General features: G+C 35.9%; 1 pseudogene; it reads right to left on the bottom strand.

Moving 5' to 3' along the window:
- Positions 1-751: 751 nt before the first annotated feature.
- Positions 752-17,718, bottom strand: LOC115431234 (complement factor B-like; annotated as a pseudogene).
- Positions 17,719-18,653: the final 935 nt, after the last annotated feature.

An 18,653-nucleotide genomic window follows, 5' to 3' on the forward strand; every position in this document is an offset into this window, starting at 1 on the left:
GTTTTAATTAGAAATACGGACTTGAGGAAAAAATAAAACTTCGTTCTCCCATCCCCATCTAGATTTATACTTTTTCTTGCAGTTAATGTTTATTCCAACATTTATTGTATTGGACATGAAGTTTTATTCAAAGTATTTTTACTTAATGTTCATTTCAAGAATCACCTGTTTTTGTTTTTTTTCTGAAGTGAAAATATTCAGTCCATACATAGTTTAGTGTGATTTCACTGTCAAATTCTAGGGGAAGGATAATGGTGGTCATTAATCAGCTATTGGCTTTTTCCTCCTCCAAACTATTGTTATTGTCTCAGCCTTGTTCTGACCTTTCTGACCTGGTATTTCTCTCTGGACAGGAACACTGTGTGGCTCCCAGTCTCTTACTGAGGGATTCTCTGAGATCATCCACATCCACTTCAATCCCAAACTTCAAAGACAGCAAAGCAGAAAACCCTGTTCCCACAGTTTTCCGAAGGCTGATTGGACAGCACGTAGGCTAAGATTTGGACTTTGGACGGAGAAATAGATGCCTTTTACTGACTCCAGCCACGACATAATGTTAGGGATCCTAATGTCTGTATGTTCATTTTTATGCTCACTGTCTGACCTGAAGCTACTGGATCTGCAACACTCAATTAAAGCTGAGTTAGATCAGATAAGTCAGTCTTCCTTTAATAGGTTTGAAAGAGTATGCACACTTTTTACATGATTAGAAACAACAGAAAAATGAAAAAAAAAAGGTTAGTTTTTTCATGATTTGAGCAAAAAACAAATATAAGCCATTACTTGTGTGTTATATGTTTACGGTACTAAAAAAAACAAAAGACTAACAATAAAACTTTGGAACCTTGTGATATGTATGTGATGTTTATTGAACAGAAACACCTTCTGTATCTAAAGAGGTCACCCATCCACTTCAGCTGAATTCTGCATCTGATCTGTTTTACTTTATGGTCCCTGTCAGCTGATTGGTCTCAGTCATCATCTGGTAGGAACTGGATCTCACGACCCAAATGTGTTTTAAGCCATGGCATTATCTTAAAGACGTCAATGTGAAAGTCACGAGCGTCTGCTGGCGGTCTATCACTGCTGTATCTCCTGTGTCCTATGATGGGTGTTTTACAGACGTCAATGGTGCCCCAGCTCACTACCCCCACCTGGTGACGAAAGCAGGGCAGTGTCAGTGTGGTGTGTAGACGAGACTTCTTCTAAAGCACAGGTGTCTAACATACCAAACCATGCCAAAGGGTCCATTCCAGCATATGGGATGAATTTATGAAATTCATAAATTACACTGAGGATATTAACAATCAACGGTGTCAAACTCATTTTGCTTCAGGGGCCACAGACAGAACAATTTGTTTTAGTTTGTCGTGTTTTGTGTATTTGTTGATCCACTGAGATCTGTGAGTTGTGATGTATGTGTGTAAATGAGAAGCTGATGCAGAATATTGTTAAAATTTACCTATTTTTCTCAAGAAACTTCATTTTTTTCATGATTGTTCATGTTAATCACATTTTTTTCAAGGATACTTTAAAGATGTAAAAATTTTCATAATACAATTTTACATTTTTCACTCTAAAACAAGAAAGGTTTGGAGTTGACATTATTTATAGGTTATTATTTTATTGGTCCACCCCACTTCAGATCATTGTATGTGGTTGTATGTGGCCCTTGAGCTAAATGAGTTTTGATACCCCTTTAAAATTTAAAGGGAACTTGTGACTTGCTCACCTGAAAGTAGCGTTTTCTTTTTTGCAGGAACAGAGGTCCACCAGAGTCACCTGAAATAAAATGTCCACATATAAGTGTTAAATAACCTCTGTGTTTGTCATGTTGTCATATTGTCATTATCACATTGTCAGTCCAGACCTTGACAAGTGATTGCATCTTGTTTTCCTGAGGTGCCTCCAGAACAAAGAAATCTGTCTGGCACGTATTCCTCCAGCGTCACATCTGTTGGCGGTTTTTAGAGTTTGCCTGGCTTTCTCCACACATGCAGCCCTCTGCAGAAAAGTAAATAATGAAACAGTGAAACACACTTTATCACATACATGTGTATAAAAACATTTGATCTGGTAATAGATTCTTTTGGTTCTCACCTGAGTGTCTGCGTGAATATGTGTGTCTTTACGAACTTGTCCGTTTGTCGTCTTGTGGATGAAAAAGGCAGGTGTCTGCTTATAAGGAAGCAGTTCCTCCTCTGCTCACAGATGTACACACATATGTTTACATGTATTTCAGAGGAATTTCATAGGAAGAATTTCACAAATATTTACAAGTCAGTGAGTGGAACACAATTAACTTGTCAACCAGAGTTCATCCATTCAGGCTGAAAAAGTCCCACATGCTAAAATTTAGTTGGACTGCCTTTACTTTTTCATTAAAACTTGCATTCATTGTATGTTGTAAACATAATTTTTGACAAGTACTTATGCAATGTCACAACCCCCACCCCCTGGGAATTCTGCTTCTTGAAGCTATTCACCTAATTCTTTTCAAATTTAACACACGTTCTTTACCACTAGTAGAGGTGCAGTGCAGTTGACAGCTGAATTTAATTTTTGACTATATATATATATATATATATATATATATATATATATATATATATATATATATATATATACATACATACATATATATATATATATATATATATATATAGATTATATATATATATATATATATGTATATGTATATATGTAAATAAATTTTTGAAAATGTTTGAAACAATTGAAAGTTACAACTTGGCCAGAATGTTGTTCTTGGTTTGACGGAACTACCCAAAAAAGGACAGTTGTTTAGTTTAGTTTACAATTATGCTTAATTACAAATTCTGAATTAATCCCTGGGTGGCAGAGTATCTGTAAGCAGGAGGGGCAAAGTGTTCGTAAGCTCCATTTACTTTTTTTCTTGTTTCCATTGTATTTTGTTCACATAACGTTGCTGAACATTTCCGTCCTATGTTGCATGACTCTTTGGTCAAAACCTTGTATTGTGTTCTCAGTGTGGTTCAGGTCTAGACAATATGGTGTTCAATCCATGTGTGAAAATGACGTATCATGCTCTCTGAACCGCTCTTTCACAGTTTGATCCTGATGAATCCTGGTATTGTCTGTGCCATTATGAAAGAAAAAATCCACCGATGTTCAGACCTGGTCATTCAGTATTTTATGGACACAAAACGTCACTGAACCTAGACCTGACCAACTGAGTCAACCCTAGATCATAACTCTGCCCCCACGGCCTTGTACTGTAGGCACTAGGCATGATGGGTAAGAATTTCATCCACCACTCCTCTCACTCTGATCACTCTGGAACAGGTCAATCTGGACTCATCAGACCATCAAACTGATGGTTGTTTACATAATGAGAACCTACTCACTGCATCAGTTGGGGTTAAATACTTATTGCAGATGAAACATCACCGTGCATTAATTATCAAAAGGAGGATCTGAAATAATTGCTGAGTTGAATCCAGGTGGTGAATTCAGTGTCCAGGCTGTGTATATCTGATCTATCACATATTATGGTTCAGTCAAAGGTCACTTACTGTGCTGCAGACAGGTGGAGTCGATCCTCTTCATGGCTCGGCTGGCTGGTACGGTACATGGCAAACAGATAGGTCTGTGGTATAACACAACTGTAGTCAACACTGAAGACATTTTTACCAAGACACAATATTCCACTTTAGCGAGCAGCACAATGGCACTAAAACAAGAATGGATGTGCTCCTTTTTTATCCTCAAGATCTAGCTTTAGCTGTGTTTTGTTACTAAGATGTATTTGTGGTGGCTGGTACTTCACAGATGCTCTTCTGAATGCTTTACCTGGCCTTCCAGGAGAGAGGGAGGCTCTTATTCAGCCTCACCAGAGCTACATCATAATCATAGAACTCAGATACGTTTCTGCGTTTCAGTGCATTGACATTGAATCTGGGGTGCATGATGACTGAAGTGGACATCACAGGCGTGTTCTCACCACCTAGAAAAGAAGAGAAAAGAAAAGAAAAGAAAAGAAAAGAAAAGAAAAGAAAAGAAAAGAAAAGAAAAGAAAAAACTTCCTGTTTTTTATTACATTATGAGAGTGAGAGCAGTCCTTTTTCCTAAATAAGAGAGCATGTCTGGTACTAAAACATTCAAATTCTAAATCAAATGTATGACTTAATGCTCTTTTTAACATTAAAAGGGGTTTTGAATGACATTTGTGATCTGAAAAATGACAAATGAAAGCTGCCAGACAAAAATAGTGGTGTCAAATGTATATTATTTGGAATAGAAGTATAAAGTTGCAAAAATAGAAGTACTTGAGTAAACTACATCAGATTTAGACAAATACATGAGCTGAAGGAAATACTTAAATTCCACCACTGTTAAAATGAGCATGTGGTCATTTAGCAGATAGATAGATAGATAGATAGACAGACAGACAGACAGACAGACAGACAGACAGACAGACAGACAGACAGACAGACAGACAGACAGACAGACAGACAGATAGATAGATAGATAGATAGATAGATAGATAGATAGATAGATAGATAGATAGATAGATAGATAGATAGATAGATAGATTCCTTTTATTGTCATTGCAAATAAATACAACAAAATTTTAAAGCACAAGGTAAAAATGGAACCCATAAAAAAGTATAAGAACAATAAATACTAAAGAATAAATTATTGCATTTGTACTCCACCCCCGCACTACACACATGCATGCAAAACAAACAGGTAGTGCCTGGAAATATGCAGTGATCATAAAATAAGCCATTAATGCATAAAATAGTCCCAGATTATTGCACAGGCCCTTATGTTTTAGTGCATTATTTAGTTTGGTGATGGCTTGAGGATAAAATTTATGTAACAGTCTGGTAGTGCGTGTCTTTACTGGCTGGTAGCCCCTCCCTGAAAGTGGATTAAATCAATGACTTTAAGTTGGACATGTTGCACAAAGTTAGTTGGTACCGACCATATTTTATTTCCACCTGCTGAGGGACTTGATCTGTTCCGACTCGACCAAAGCAATGAGCAGACGTCAGCACCCAGTTCTGACTCACAATAGAGCCGGCGCATTTCTGTGACCTAGGTGTAGTCTACAAGAGAGGGCAAATGTGATCAGATAAATGACCACACTGAAATCTACCAAAACAAAAGAGGATTCTCTGTTAAGGCTTGAGCGTTTCTCTTACTCCTGGCAGAGTGACGTGCCATGGTTTGGTGTAACCTTCCTGCTCCTCTTCTGTGACGTCTTCCTGAGCCACTCCACACATCGTCACTGTCTTATCACCTGTAGCAACAAAATCATGGTAACTTCAGTCTTCAATTTGAGTCCTTTTATTTTCACAGTTAACCCATAAAGACCCAAACATCCACTGGCATCCAAAAGCATCTACTGATCTGTAATATCTAACACCTGTTGATCCACTAATCCTATCAATACATGGAAATAATTGGTGTAAAATGCAGTTTGTCATCTTTTCATGGTCATTAGATATGACCCATTGGACGTTCAGAGGCTCTATAGCAGGGGTGTCAAACTCATTTTAGTTTCAGGGGCCACACACAGCCTGATATAATATAAGTGGGCCAGACCAGAAAAATAATACAAATAATAGGATAAGAACTTTTGAGTGAAAAAAAAATAAATTCCGTTATGAAAATGTTTACATCTACGAATTGTGCTTGAACATAACATGAACAAATACACTACAAACAAAAGTTAAGGATATTCATTTTTTGGGGTCATTTCTTTGTCATTTTTGCCATTTGTAAATAAAACTATGGTCATTAAAAAAAATTGTTTCAATTCAATTCACACACACAAAAAGTAAGAAGCACTGTACAAGAATCCCAACTGAAAAAAATAGCCCAAAAAATAAAAATATCCTTAACTTCTTGTTTGTAGAGTATGAACAACCTGAAAATTCTTAGCAAAAATAAGTGTAATGTTAATAATATTATGCCTTAGTTTATCATTTATACATGTGCATTACAACTTAGAGATCACAGTGGATCCACAAATACACAAAACATTTACTAACAGGGAGAATATTATTAAAATTCCACATACTTCTCTTGAGACATTTCAGATATTCACTTTTTATATATATATATATAAAAGGCTAGTTTATTTATAAATGTAACTATTCTTGTGTAATGGAACTTTTTTTACACTAAAACAAAGAGAAAAAAATTGTAGTTTTCATAATTTATAGGTTATTATGATAGTATTTTACTGGTCTGATCATTTTTAGATTGAAATGAACTAAAATGATTTTAACATCCTTGATGGTTAATATCTTCGTTGTAATTTTTGCATTTCACAAATTCATCCCAGGGGCCGGACTGAATCCTTTGGCGGGCTGGTTTTGGCCCCCGGGCTGGATGTTTGACACCTGTGCTCTATAGTGAACATAGAAACACTGTCATTTTGTACAACACTGATTCACCAGTAAAACCCATAGTGTTTGACAAATGACATTGGATGGTGATGCTTGTTTTTATGTTCAGTTATTGATATCTTTGCTGAAAAAGTCACTTTTTCTTCATTTTTCTCTGTTTTGATAGAATAAGTATTGAATTTACTCTGTGTTTTCATGAAGATTTAATTAAATATAGGAAAATACATGATTTACAATGAAAAATACTAAATACAGAGGATAATATTATAATAAATGGTGATAAATCACATAAGAAACAAAAGTAGCACTGGGTGTTTTTGGGTTAACATTCAGCTGATGAATTGACAGCAAAAATAGTTGATGTAACCTGTTGAGAAAATCCTTCTACTTACTGATGATGCTGTTAAAAATCTGTCCCAGTACGCTGTAGCTTTGGACAATGAATACATGATTCTCATCACTTTTCTTTGAGGCCAAAGAGTTCAGCTCATCTTTTTTCACTTGTTCCCCAATTCCAAACACATAAACATCTGAAAACAAACACAGATGTACTTAGAACTGCCTGCATTACCACAATTAGTGAAATCTGTGTTTGTGAAAATAGGTATATCTATATGCATTTATGAATGTATGGTTGTACATGTAAATATTTGTTCAGATACATACGCGTATATCGTCGGCTTCCTGATAAAACCTGCTAAGTGACATTTTTGGTTGGGAATTCAAACCTGCTATCTCCCCTATTATAGCTTCAAATTTCAGTCTCCTGTGAAAGTTGTTTACATTCCGTCATAAGTACCAACATTAAAGGAACAGATATTTTTTTGTCATATTTTCACAGTTTCCTGTTATATAAATGTTTTTTTGTTTCTCCTGTAAAATTTGCCAAAAGTCACATAGCAGGTTTTATCAGGAAGCCGACGATATGTATGTGTGTAAACTGATGAATACTGATTTCTTCCCTTCTGTTTCTGTCATCAGGTGTATAAAATTCACACACATACACACACACACACACACACACACACACACACACACACACAAACTATTGCAAACACGTGAATAAGTCCTGGACATAAAGAAGATGCTCCGACCACAGGAAAAAACAAGATAAGCTACTCAGATATTTTTGAGTGAGGATACAAAAATATGTTATTAATAATAATATTATTATCTTATAAGTGTGTTAATATGATTTAATTAGTCGTGCAAATAATACTAACCTCACATCCCTCTGGTGCAGACAAAGCTTCATGTCCCCTGTGGATAAAGTTTACTCACAGACGCTTTTTGTTTCCTGCTATATCACTATATTTAGTAAAATACTGACCCAGTTTTGAGTTTAAGTCCTATTGTTAAACACAGCCAAAACTAATCCAGACTAAAAATGTGCTCTTTTATGGTCTGTAACCTCCACTGGATAACATTCATTTTATATTAAGGTTTAATGTCAAGGTTAAAGACTCACCTGTTCACTGCTGCCTTTGACTAAAAGGCTTTTTACTTTTTAAATTTTATTTTCTCCTTCGAAACTCTGCACTGCAACCTTTACTTTAATATGTGTGTGTTTTTATATTTTTGGGTTTTTATGTGTTGTTTTCTTCCTTGCTGTTTTTAATCACCTTTTACATGTTTCTTTTATAATGTTTTAAATGTGTTTCTTTTCCCCTTGTTGTTGTATTTCAATGTCCTGTGTGAAGCACCTTTTGCCTTGTTGCTGAAATGTGCTACGTAAATAAACTTACCTTGCCCACGTTCCTTTGAACTGATCAGTTTTCAGAAAAACTATGTCAAGTCATTTATAACAAATATACACATTTTGCAAATATTTTCCTCTAAAACCTATTTTCAGCATTATATTAGACTTATTTGTAGTAATGGTCGTGTTAGTTAGTTAACCCTCCGGTATCCCATCCAGCAAGGCCCTTATTAAGCACCAAGTGTGCCATTTGGCACACTTGTGGAATAATGTCAAAACAATTTTCATACAGTTCGTTTTTAATTCTTTTACACTTTTTTCTATTTCATCAACTTGAGCCGTAAATAAAAATACCAAATACTCAGTAATTGTCCCATTTTTTTTTAACCCTTTAAATGCCGTGTTTGTAATGTAAACTATTGTTTTTTTTATGCAAAAAACACACAAAAAATATTTTTTTCAATATACTACATAAAAAGTGGATTATATATTATTTGATTTTTTTCATCCTGGCATATGTCAGTGATTAACAGCAACATTGGATAATTTGCATTATTACTTTTGGCGCTAGGTCAAATGTTCAAAAATACTAGCATCTGTCACCAAGTGTGCCAAAATGGCACACCTATAAATCAAACTATTAAATATTATATATTGATTTATTTTTCTGCTCTAATTTGATTATATTTTGCAAATCACGGTTTTGCCCTAATCATCATACCTATCAAATAATCATTCATTTTAGATTTTTTTAACCTTTTAAACAATCTCTTTTCATCATGATGTCACTACATTTTTTCATGCAAAAAACACAAAATATGTTGTTGTTTTTTTTTTCAAAATACTACATAAAAATTGGATTACATATTATTTGATTTTTGCCGCCTGGCATATGTCAATGATTAACAGCAACATTAACAACATTAATAAATTAATTTAGACCCTCACCTCTCAAATGAAGCCCAGATATCAGTAAAAGCAGGATTTATGCCTTCATGGCTTTTGGATCAAAAACAGTGGTTATAATAGAAGAAATAGTGCGTTTTAGGCACACTTGGGAGACAGATGCTTGTCTTGTAATTTTCTTTTCTTTACAATGTGTAAATTTTAGTTGGTGGCCAGAATTTTAAAGATCATTCACAAATGAACAACTTTTGAATCTTAACCTTATTTAAATTGTGAAAAATAATCTGAAGTTTTTAAACACGAAGTGCAAAGTGTGCCTAAAAAGCACACCCAGATACCGGAGGGTTAAGAAAATAACATAGACATAAATGGTGCATGGGTAAATTTAACCCAGTAGTAGTTTTTAGTAGGTAACAGCCCCTGGTAGTTCTAGTGTCCATTGAAGTAAAAGGTAAATACAGTCCATATGTGGTGTTTAATTATATTTGATTATGATACCCAGCAGCCTCTCGTTTGTTGTGATCGGTGGCTGTGCTGCTATAGGCCCAGAATGTTCCGGATCCTGGCAGAGCTGCCGCCGGCTTGGAGCCTACGTTGGAGTATCCTACAGAACATACAGACGAACAGAGAAGAAAAGGCGGTGTAAAACCTTCCCTGCCTATGCTTGTATTTTAAAAATAATTTTCAACCACTGGAGACGCTCAGCAGATTGCTGTTCCTAGTATGAGCTTAAATTTTGTGTGTCTTTACCATCTGTTTGTAAAACAATAACGTTCTGAGTCTCATGAAATGGTTCCTGTGTCTGTTTTGCTTAAAAAAACTGATCAGTTCGTAGACGCGGATCAGCGCAGAATAGATGTTGGTGCCCGTCTTCTGCCCATGACTGCAGGTAAACAAATTCAGCACCTGAATAACTGGAAACAAATGAAACAATAATTGATTAACTTCTGAAATGACAATGTGCGCCTTACTGTGGTAGTTCAAACTGCTCCAGGTTCCATATAACGTGCTCTGCATTACCGCTTTCAACAGTTCGTCTTATGTCTGTGATGGTCTTTTGATTCACTAGCAAATGACAACACATGGTATCTAATTTGCACTTCATAACTGTCCAGCTAGAAAAAAGAAAACAACTTTATTTATTCAGTCACCCATCCATAACAGTTCACAACTGAATCACAAGTAGGCCTCAACTGGCCGACTCCTCAAGTTCTGGAAAAACTGAACAAACATGATTCAAATTCAAGAGGAAGATGGATTTTCCAGAGCTTTATATACAAAGCATGGCCAAAAAAAAGTCCCCCACTAGGATTTAACTCAATATTTCCGATCCTTCCACTGGATATTTGCAGCAGTAATTATGTTTCAGATCCAGTTCTTTATCTCGAACTGATGGAGTGGGTAGCTTCTCATTTTTTAACCCTTTCATGCATAGGCCACTCCAGTGGACAGTTCTTCTCCAGCTGTTCTCTTGTATATTCATGGGTTTTGATGTTTTAGTTCCATATCAGCCAACACAGTGAACACTTATGCACCATCCCATAACACTGACATTCAGACCACTACTGTAACTTTGCTGTTATTGATAAACCTAATCTGCAGTAACATGGTTAAGTGTAAATCAATTGTTATTTGTTAGACAAGAAGTTTTTTTTTGCCATATTATCTCCATGAAGTGAGTAATTACTAGCGTTAGAATATGTTTAAAATGTGAGAGACATCAGATTAGCAGCATTAAAAAAATTTTATTTCATTGTTTTCATATCACTTTCTGATATTGGGTTTTAAACACGTTTCTTTACTTCAAAAATTAAATGCATGGATATTTTTGTTACTCCATCGGCAAAAAAAAAACTCGATCGCATTTTTTTTTTCATGCCTAAGGAGGAATAAAAACACTGAAGAAAAAAATCTTGACTAAGGTTCTCACAATTCATGCATGAAAGGGTTAAACAACCATCAGTTTGATAGACAGAATAAAGATTGGACTATGTTTCAATGAAAAAAGGTCATGTGGTCCGATGAGTCCAGATTGACCGTGTTCCAGAGTGATTACCCATCATGCATAGTGCCAACAGTACAAGCCTGTGGGGGCAGTGTTATGATCTGGGGTGTCAGGCCTCGTATCGACAAAAAGAATTAAGGATTAGTGTTGTGATATTAATAAGATAATCAAAATGATGCCGTGGCATATTCGTGCTAAGTCTTAGCTAAAGGTAGCCCAACAAAATTACAATATTAGAGTGTTGGACTTCTTTTTTTTTTAACCAAACTGCGTATGAGTTAACTAGTTCACCAAAGAAGATGAGTTCATTTGCTACAGAACCTTCCTTAGTAAGTGCAATGGTGGCATTCCTGGATAATTCAAAATCCTTCTTTTTGATGCTGCCTGATGTATCCAATAAGATGAAGACATTCATTCGACTGCCTTCAGACACACGGAAGGATCGGCCAAATGTCACTAAAGGAGGAAAATGGGAAAATCACAATTCATGGTAAATACACCAGACAAACAAGCTGTAGAGTAAAACACTGTTGTGTAATGATACTGTTACCAAAGATATTTATCAGCTGCTTAATAATTTCTGTAAAAACCATTGTAATTGCATGAATGTACATACACAAGGACTACAAAATTTAGCTTTTTAAAATCTTGTTTACTGAAATAAAAGTAAGAATAAAAATTTGAGAAAACATTAGCTGTTTTTCTAGTTTTCCAAATTAAATTTTTCCAACTTTTTCACTTTCTATATAGGCTTTTTTCCCCCCTTAATATATAATAAACTAGGACGACAACTAATCTAAAACTACTCAAAATATAAAACATAATATAATATACATACCATTACACTTGTAAACTAACGGCCTGATCACAGTCAAGGTGTACAAGTATATTTGCATCAGTTATTAATCAGTATTGCAAAAGATCCCCCAAAACCATTCCCAAAATGTTTCTTTGGCCATCTTATTACTAGATCTTGCAATCCTCCAAATCGAAGTATGAAAAGTGCTATAGAAATAAAGTTTTGATTGACTGATTGATTGACTGATTCATTGAAAATCAGATAAAAACTGATAAAATGGCGACCCAATGAGCATGAAACATGTGCAACAATTTATTGTTATAAGAGAGCAAAATTATGTAGATAATGTTTTGTAACACAATAAATAATTACTACTCAACTCCTGTTGTCTTTTTATTACAAAATACACACATCACATTGTTTTTCATTTATTGATCATTTTTGTTGAACAGCTGTTTGATTATCGATTCTTATTTTCAGTATTAAGACAATCAACCATTTTGTTCTGAAAACCCTTCTTTTACAGCCCTTTAACTGTAATAATAGAATGGGAACCTGTTATTAAGTATTATTATGACTAAATATGCACAACTAGACAGATTTACTATGCTCCCTGGCTGCAGAAATTTGGTAACAATGTGGCAAACGGATTGTTACGTCGAACCACATGTTTTCAATGGTGCGTTGTTCACCAAAATTCATGTAGTGTCCGTACACCAATATACTTCCATCAATAATATGGCGTATATGCCTTATAGATATATTGTTATAACTTGTTCACAAATGTTCATTTGCTCCTGTACCAGGAAGACTTAGTTACAGATCTAACACAGATGTGACCATGTGGTAAGCCAGATTTCCATTCCAATCTTGCAGAGTCCGTACACCAAGTAGTGTCCGTACACCATATTCAAAATATGTGGGTCTAAATTTATTGTTTCTGTCAATATATGGAATTTTTCAGCACGCATGCTTTGGACATGACATCTATGCAATAAACAATGCATGATTATCCTGAGTGCTGAAACATTTCTATATCTGTCTGTACACTGAATAACTTCTGATTTGACAGGGGTACAAGCCTGTGAAATTTTTAAAAGACACCATAATACAAAAATATTTTGGACTTTAAAAGAGAAATATCAGACAATTAAAATGACCTGTCTGATTTTTTGATAGAGCATTATTATTTTTTATCTATTTGTGCACCCTTTCTGGTACCCTTGATTGTGATCAGGCCATAACAAAGACACTAAAATGAAATCTGTTCTGGAGCTACAAGGCTATAACAAAATAAAAACTTAACTTTGCTAGAAAGTTTGATGCATTTTTAATGTCATTTGTTATTGTGATATAATATTGTTTAGATGTTAATATGTTCACGTCAAAGCAGCTACACCAACCTTTCTTTATGGAGTCTGGTGTCAGTACATCCATGACTCCAGCCAGTGACCCTGCCATGGCAGCTGCCACTGTGCTGGGGGAGTCGAAAGTGTATGGGCCTGCGATGAAGTACCAACGTTGAATCATAATTCGATAGAGCACAGGTTACAGAGTACAGAGCTTTCAGTTCAGTAGCTGTAAACCCACCACTGGTAATGACTATATTTGTACAGGAATGTCAAGAAGCTGCTCATTAACGCAGAGAAAATGCCTGTAAAAAGTCCAACTCTACTCTACTTTGACAGCGTGGTGGTGAGCCGCTCCACTCTCTGTTCTCCAGGCAAACCCTTTCATCTGATCCCAGCAGATCCAGACCAGACTGACACCTGTAGATCACCTTCTCTCCAGTATGAAGTTGGCCTGCTGACCTGTGGGCTCCTGGTGGGGTACCTGGGTCATCACAGTCACCATCTGCAGAACAGGAACAGTAAGAGAAATAAAAATAAACACAATAGGTCATTCATCTTGAGACCTGAAAGAATTTCAAATGATATGCAGAGATCCAAGCGTATAAATGATGGTTAGGGATTGTGATGTTTTACACTTACGAGGCAGGGAGGCAGACACCCTCTCTACGTTTAACGGTAGGCCGCTGAAAACTTTTCTGTTCGATGAAAATTGAAGCGGCTCAGGCTGCTCTTAGTTCTGCTGCTATAGGCTTAGACTGGGAGACTCATGCACTGCAAAAATCTAAATCTTACCAAGTGTAATTTTCTAATTTTTTGTCAAAATTTCTCATCACACTTAAAATAAGACATAAGCACCTAAAGTGTAACTTGTAAGTGAGATGTAAGAACTTATTTTTATGCAATGGATCTTGAAAATTTTATTTCAAGAAATCTTACCAAGATAATTTTCACTTGTTCCTTTGGCATATTTTTTTTTGCTTAGTTCAAGAATTTTTTTGCCTAATTCAAGCCAAAAAACCCCCCCAAAAAACCCCAAAAAAACCAAGATCTATTGTCTAAAAATAAGTTCTTATATCTCACTGAAAAGTTACTCTTTAAGTGATTATGTCTTATTTTAAGTGTGATGAGAAATTTTTACTAGAAATGAGAAAAATACACTCGGTAAGATTTAGATTTTTGCAATGTGATACACTGACCTCCCCTCTGCTCCTCTTCTTCTTTGACCCCCTCTCTGCTTATCCTCCTCTCTGCTCCTCCTCTCTGCTCCTCCTCCTCTCTGGCCTCCCCTCTTCTCTGACCTCCTCTCTGCTCCTTCTCCTCTCTGACCTCCCCTCTGCTCCTCCTCCTCTCTGCTTCTCCTCTTTGCTACTCCTCCTCTCTGACCTCCCCTCTTCTCTGACCTCCTCTCTGCTCCTCCTCCTCTCTGACCCCCCCTCTGCTCCTCCTCTTTTCTGACCTCCTCTCTGCTCCTCCTCCTATCTGACCTCCCCTCTGCTCCTCCTCTTCTCCTCTATTCATGCCCCAGTAAATACATGTTACTGACTTGACTTCCTCCCTGGAGTCTCTGTGCTTTATCACGTCACTGGTTTTTCCTGGATCATCTCTGGATCTGCTGCTGTGGTCCCGCTTCTCTCCTGCCTTCATTGTTACCACTCATTTATCCATATAATTGTGCTAGTGTTTATTACATACTTACATAGACGGTAGAGGTTTCTATTATTTGTGCTACCAGTTGCAGTAGTAGTATATCCACTGTTAATACTTGTATTTGGAGTTGTAGTATTAACAGTTACAGACATTTGTTCTAGCTATTGGCAATTATACTAGCACCAACTGTTCTTACACCAGCTGTTTTAGTTTTTAACAGTTGTACAGTTTGCTGTTTGCATCCCCCCCCCATTTTCTCTCTCTCTCTCTCTTCTTTTAACCTTCTCTCTTTAACCCCAACTGGTCAAGGTAGATGACCATCCTCCAAGAGTCAGAATCTGCTCCAGGTTTCTGCTGTTAAAAGGACGTTCTTCCTCACCACTGTCACTAAGTGTTTGCTCCTGGAGGATTCTGTTGGGATTCTGTAAATCGGCTTAGACCTGCTGGTTTAGACTAGCCCTAAATGTAAAGTGTCATGAGATCGTTTTTGTTATGATGTGACGGTATATGAATAAAATTTGATTGATTGATTGATTGATTGATTGATTGATTGATTGACTGATTGACTGACTGACTGATTGATTGATTGATTGATTGATTGGACTTATGCTCCAGTCTAACCGTGGTTATCACAGACAGGAATGGTTCCGGTCCACTCCCCAGACAGGGTGCAATTTCTCTGAGCCGACCCATGCAAGGTGAACCCTTCCTCACAGGAGAAACTCTGCACACTCCCAACTTTGAACCACTGGTCTCTGGGCCAGAGGTCACCATGATCCAGCTGTAGCTGACCTGGACACAGCACATCTGGACAAGGCAGAAGCACACAGACAGAAGGGTGGACGATGAGAAGACGATGCAGGTAAAAAGGGTAGAAAGACTAAAACACAGTGGTTCCCAACCTTTTTTAGCTCATGACCCCATTTTAACATCACAAATTTCTGGTGACTCCAGACATTCAAAACAGAGACATTTTTTTTTGCTAAAATTAATTTGTTTTTAATCATGTAATAGTTTACCACACTATGTTGCAGATAAAGGTTAATTTTAGATGACATTAGTCTATATAATGAATATTATTATGGACAGAGGCAGAAAAACCAGGTGTAGATTACTGCACAAAGGGAGAATTTTATTTTCCCTGGTCAGGATATGTACAGTCAGTCCAGCTTGGATTTACAAGGCTGACAATTAATACTGAACAAACAAGAACTCAAACTATGAATTATGAAAGAGCTGCAGCATCTGAAACCGACCACAATGAACATTTGACAGATAAACAGAACCACAGTGCTTCAGTTTCATCTTTACAGTTTGTCTTTTATGGATTGGGATTGTCTCTGTCAACTCAACATATGTTTTTTATTTGTAAGGTTTTTTTTTTTTTTTTTTAATATCAATTTGTAGAAATTTCAGGCGACCACAAGATTGAAAAACACTGCTATAACAAATGAAGCATAAGAATACCTTTACATGTTGCCCGTGTTGCCAGTCTGCCACTGGTCAGCCTCATGGGTGACCACTCCCCATGGGCATCGCAGACACGGAGGCTGACCGGGAAAGGGTACTGCCCAGGTCTGCAGTGGTACGTCAGCACACTGCCCTCCAGCCCCCCCTGTGGAGGAAACACATGGTCCCTTTGAGTCAAGGATTCCAGTAAAGGGTTGTGTTCATGTTTGTTTCACTTTCAAGTCCATCTAGTTCCTTTTATTATGAAAAAAAGACTTACTTTTACACTGAACTTAATTTTACCTCATTATATTATTACTTCATTCCTTTACACCATTAAAAATATAATCACTGGTTACTTAAAAAATATAGAAACAAACTGACAGGCAATGTTATCTTTAATTTTTTTTTGCTAATTTATCTTTCACTGAATAAACAATTAACTAAAAAAAATATTAGGTAATTAGAGGATCTAAAACCACTTAAATGTGTTAAAAAAAATGAAATTTGATTTAAAAATTGTTGGATTCAGTTGGTTTAACAGAAAAAGTTAATGAGTTCTAATATAGTATCTAAACCTGTTAGGTAAGAATCATTTTCTTTTGTTAATCTATTTTAAGAAATTTTCAAAAAACATATTAATTATCAAAATACCACTAAGAATCAAAGACAACCAAGTCTAAACAAAGGGAAAATTTAGATGAATGATGTAAGAAAACATTAAAATGGAAACATTGCTGAAACCAGTGACTGAAATGAAAAGGCTGTATTTTGTTTTCCACAATATTATATTGTAACATTTTTTTTTCTACTGAAATTGGTTACATTTTAATTTATAATGACCCTAATGTTTAATTCTACTTAACATTTGTATGATTTTATTCAGTAATGTGATTTCATTTATTTACTCTGCACTTATTTACCCCAGTCTCAGCTTCTTTAGTGTGTACATTTGTTTTTACATTTTATATTTAATAATATATTTCTTCTTTTCTTTCTTTGTTTTCTGTTTGTGTACCACTGTTGTGATACTGTTTATTTGTACCTGTGAGTAGGAGACATGTCCACCTCTAATGCTCTCTGTGGTTGAACAGTTTAGAGGCTGAGGATCATCATATGTTTCATCGCCATAATCATACTCTTCTTGTTGCAGGGAAACTAGAAAAAACATGGTGAAAAATTTGCAAAAGCAAGTTTCCTCCCCTCATCACTGTAAATATTTTATATCTCAAGTTGCGTAGATCCCACATCTTGGCACCAAAAGCACACATATTCAACATGATCACGCACAAAACTACATTATCCTGTTCTGTAACTAAAGCATTAAACAGAAAAACTCACCCCTTAGGACAGACACAAGTAAGATCCAGAGTATGAACCTGACAAACATGACTGGATTTGAAATCAGCTGCTTCTTCGAGTGTCAAAAACCACGGCCTGAGTGCTGAGTGATCGGCAGTCAGCTGCTTTATTTGATATCTGATTATTTATTAACACAGGACCAAACAGGGAAGGAAAGATTGAGCAATTTCGGACAGAACCCAGATTTAAACTCTCATTCTCATTCTTTTGGCTGCACTTGGTTCATGTTCCTCTTGCTGTAAAAAGTATAGTTACTTGGTGTGATCACTTCAACTGCCAGAACGGCCTCATAAAAGCTGCTCTAGGCCTTTCCAGTTTAAACACATTAGGACATACACTGTAAAAAAAAATGACTGTAGAATTAACACCAAAAAGTTGTAAAATTGCAACATAAAAAAACTGTAAGTGACAATACAATGCAAAGTTGTTTATTTGAAAAAAAAAAAATTGTGTTTTAAATCAAATATAGCTGTAGTTTTTGCAGGAAGAGTATGTGAACAAAACCAGATTTGTATGTAGAAATGATGTATTTCTATTGTTTTTAGAAAATAAACTGTAAATTGAAAAACAATGTGGTGCCGTTTAAACTGCAAAGACTATAATGTTGAAATAACAGCATATTTGCTTTTTTATATATACATAAAAAAGTTATAAAAAGTAAACTTTTAACAATGTGACATTTTAAATTTGTAAATTAATGGGTTGGTAGAGTTGGTAGAGCGGCTCGTCCAATAACCAAAGGGTTGGTGGTTCGAATCCTGGCTCTGACTGTCCATATGTCCAAGTGTACATGGAAGACACTGAACCCTACATTGTTTCCAGTTGGACCTGGTGGTTTTGGAAAGTGCTTTGGACACCATGAAGGCAGAGAAAATGTGCTAAATAAGTACAGTCTATTTACCATTTAAATCCAGTGTTAAATCTACATGTTTAAAATGTTAAATCTACATGTTACTTGGTAAATATGTTTACAGTTGGATGTGTTTTTTACAGTATTGTTCTGGAAACCACAGCTGCCAGTTTTTTTTTCCAT

This window comes from Sphaeramia orbicularis, chromosome 13, assembly GCF_902148855.1.
Source record: "Sphaeramia orbicularis chromosome 13, fSphaOr1.1, whole genome shotgun sequence".
NCBI lineage: Eukaryota > Metazoa > Chordata > Actinopteri > Kurtiformes > Apogonidae > Sphaeramia > Sphaeramia orbicularis.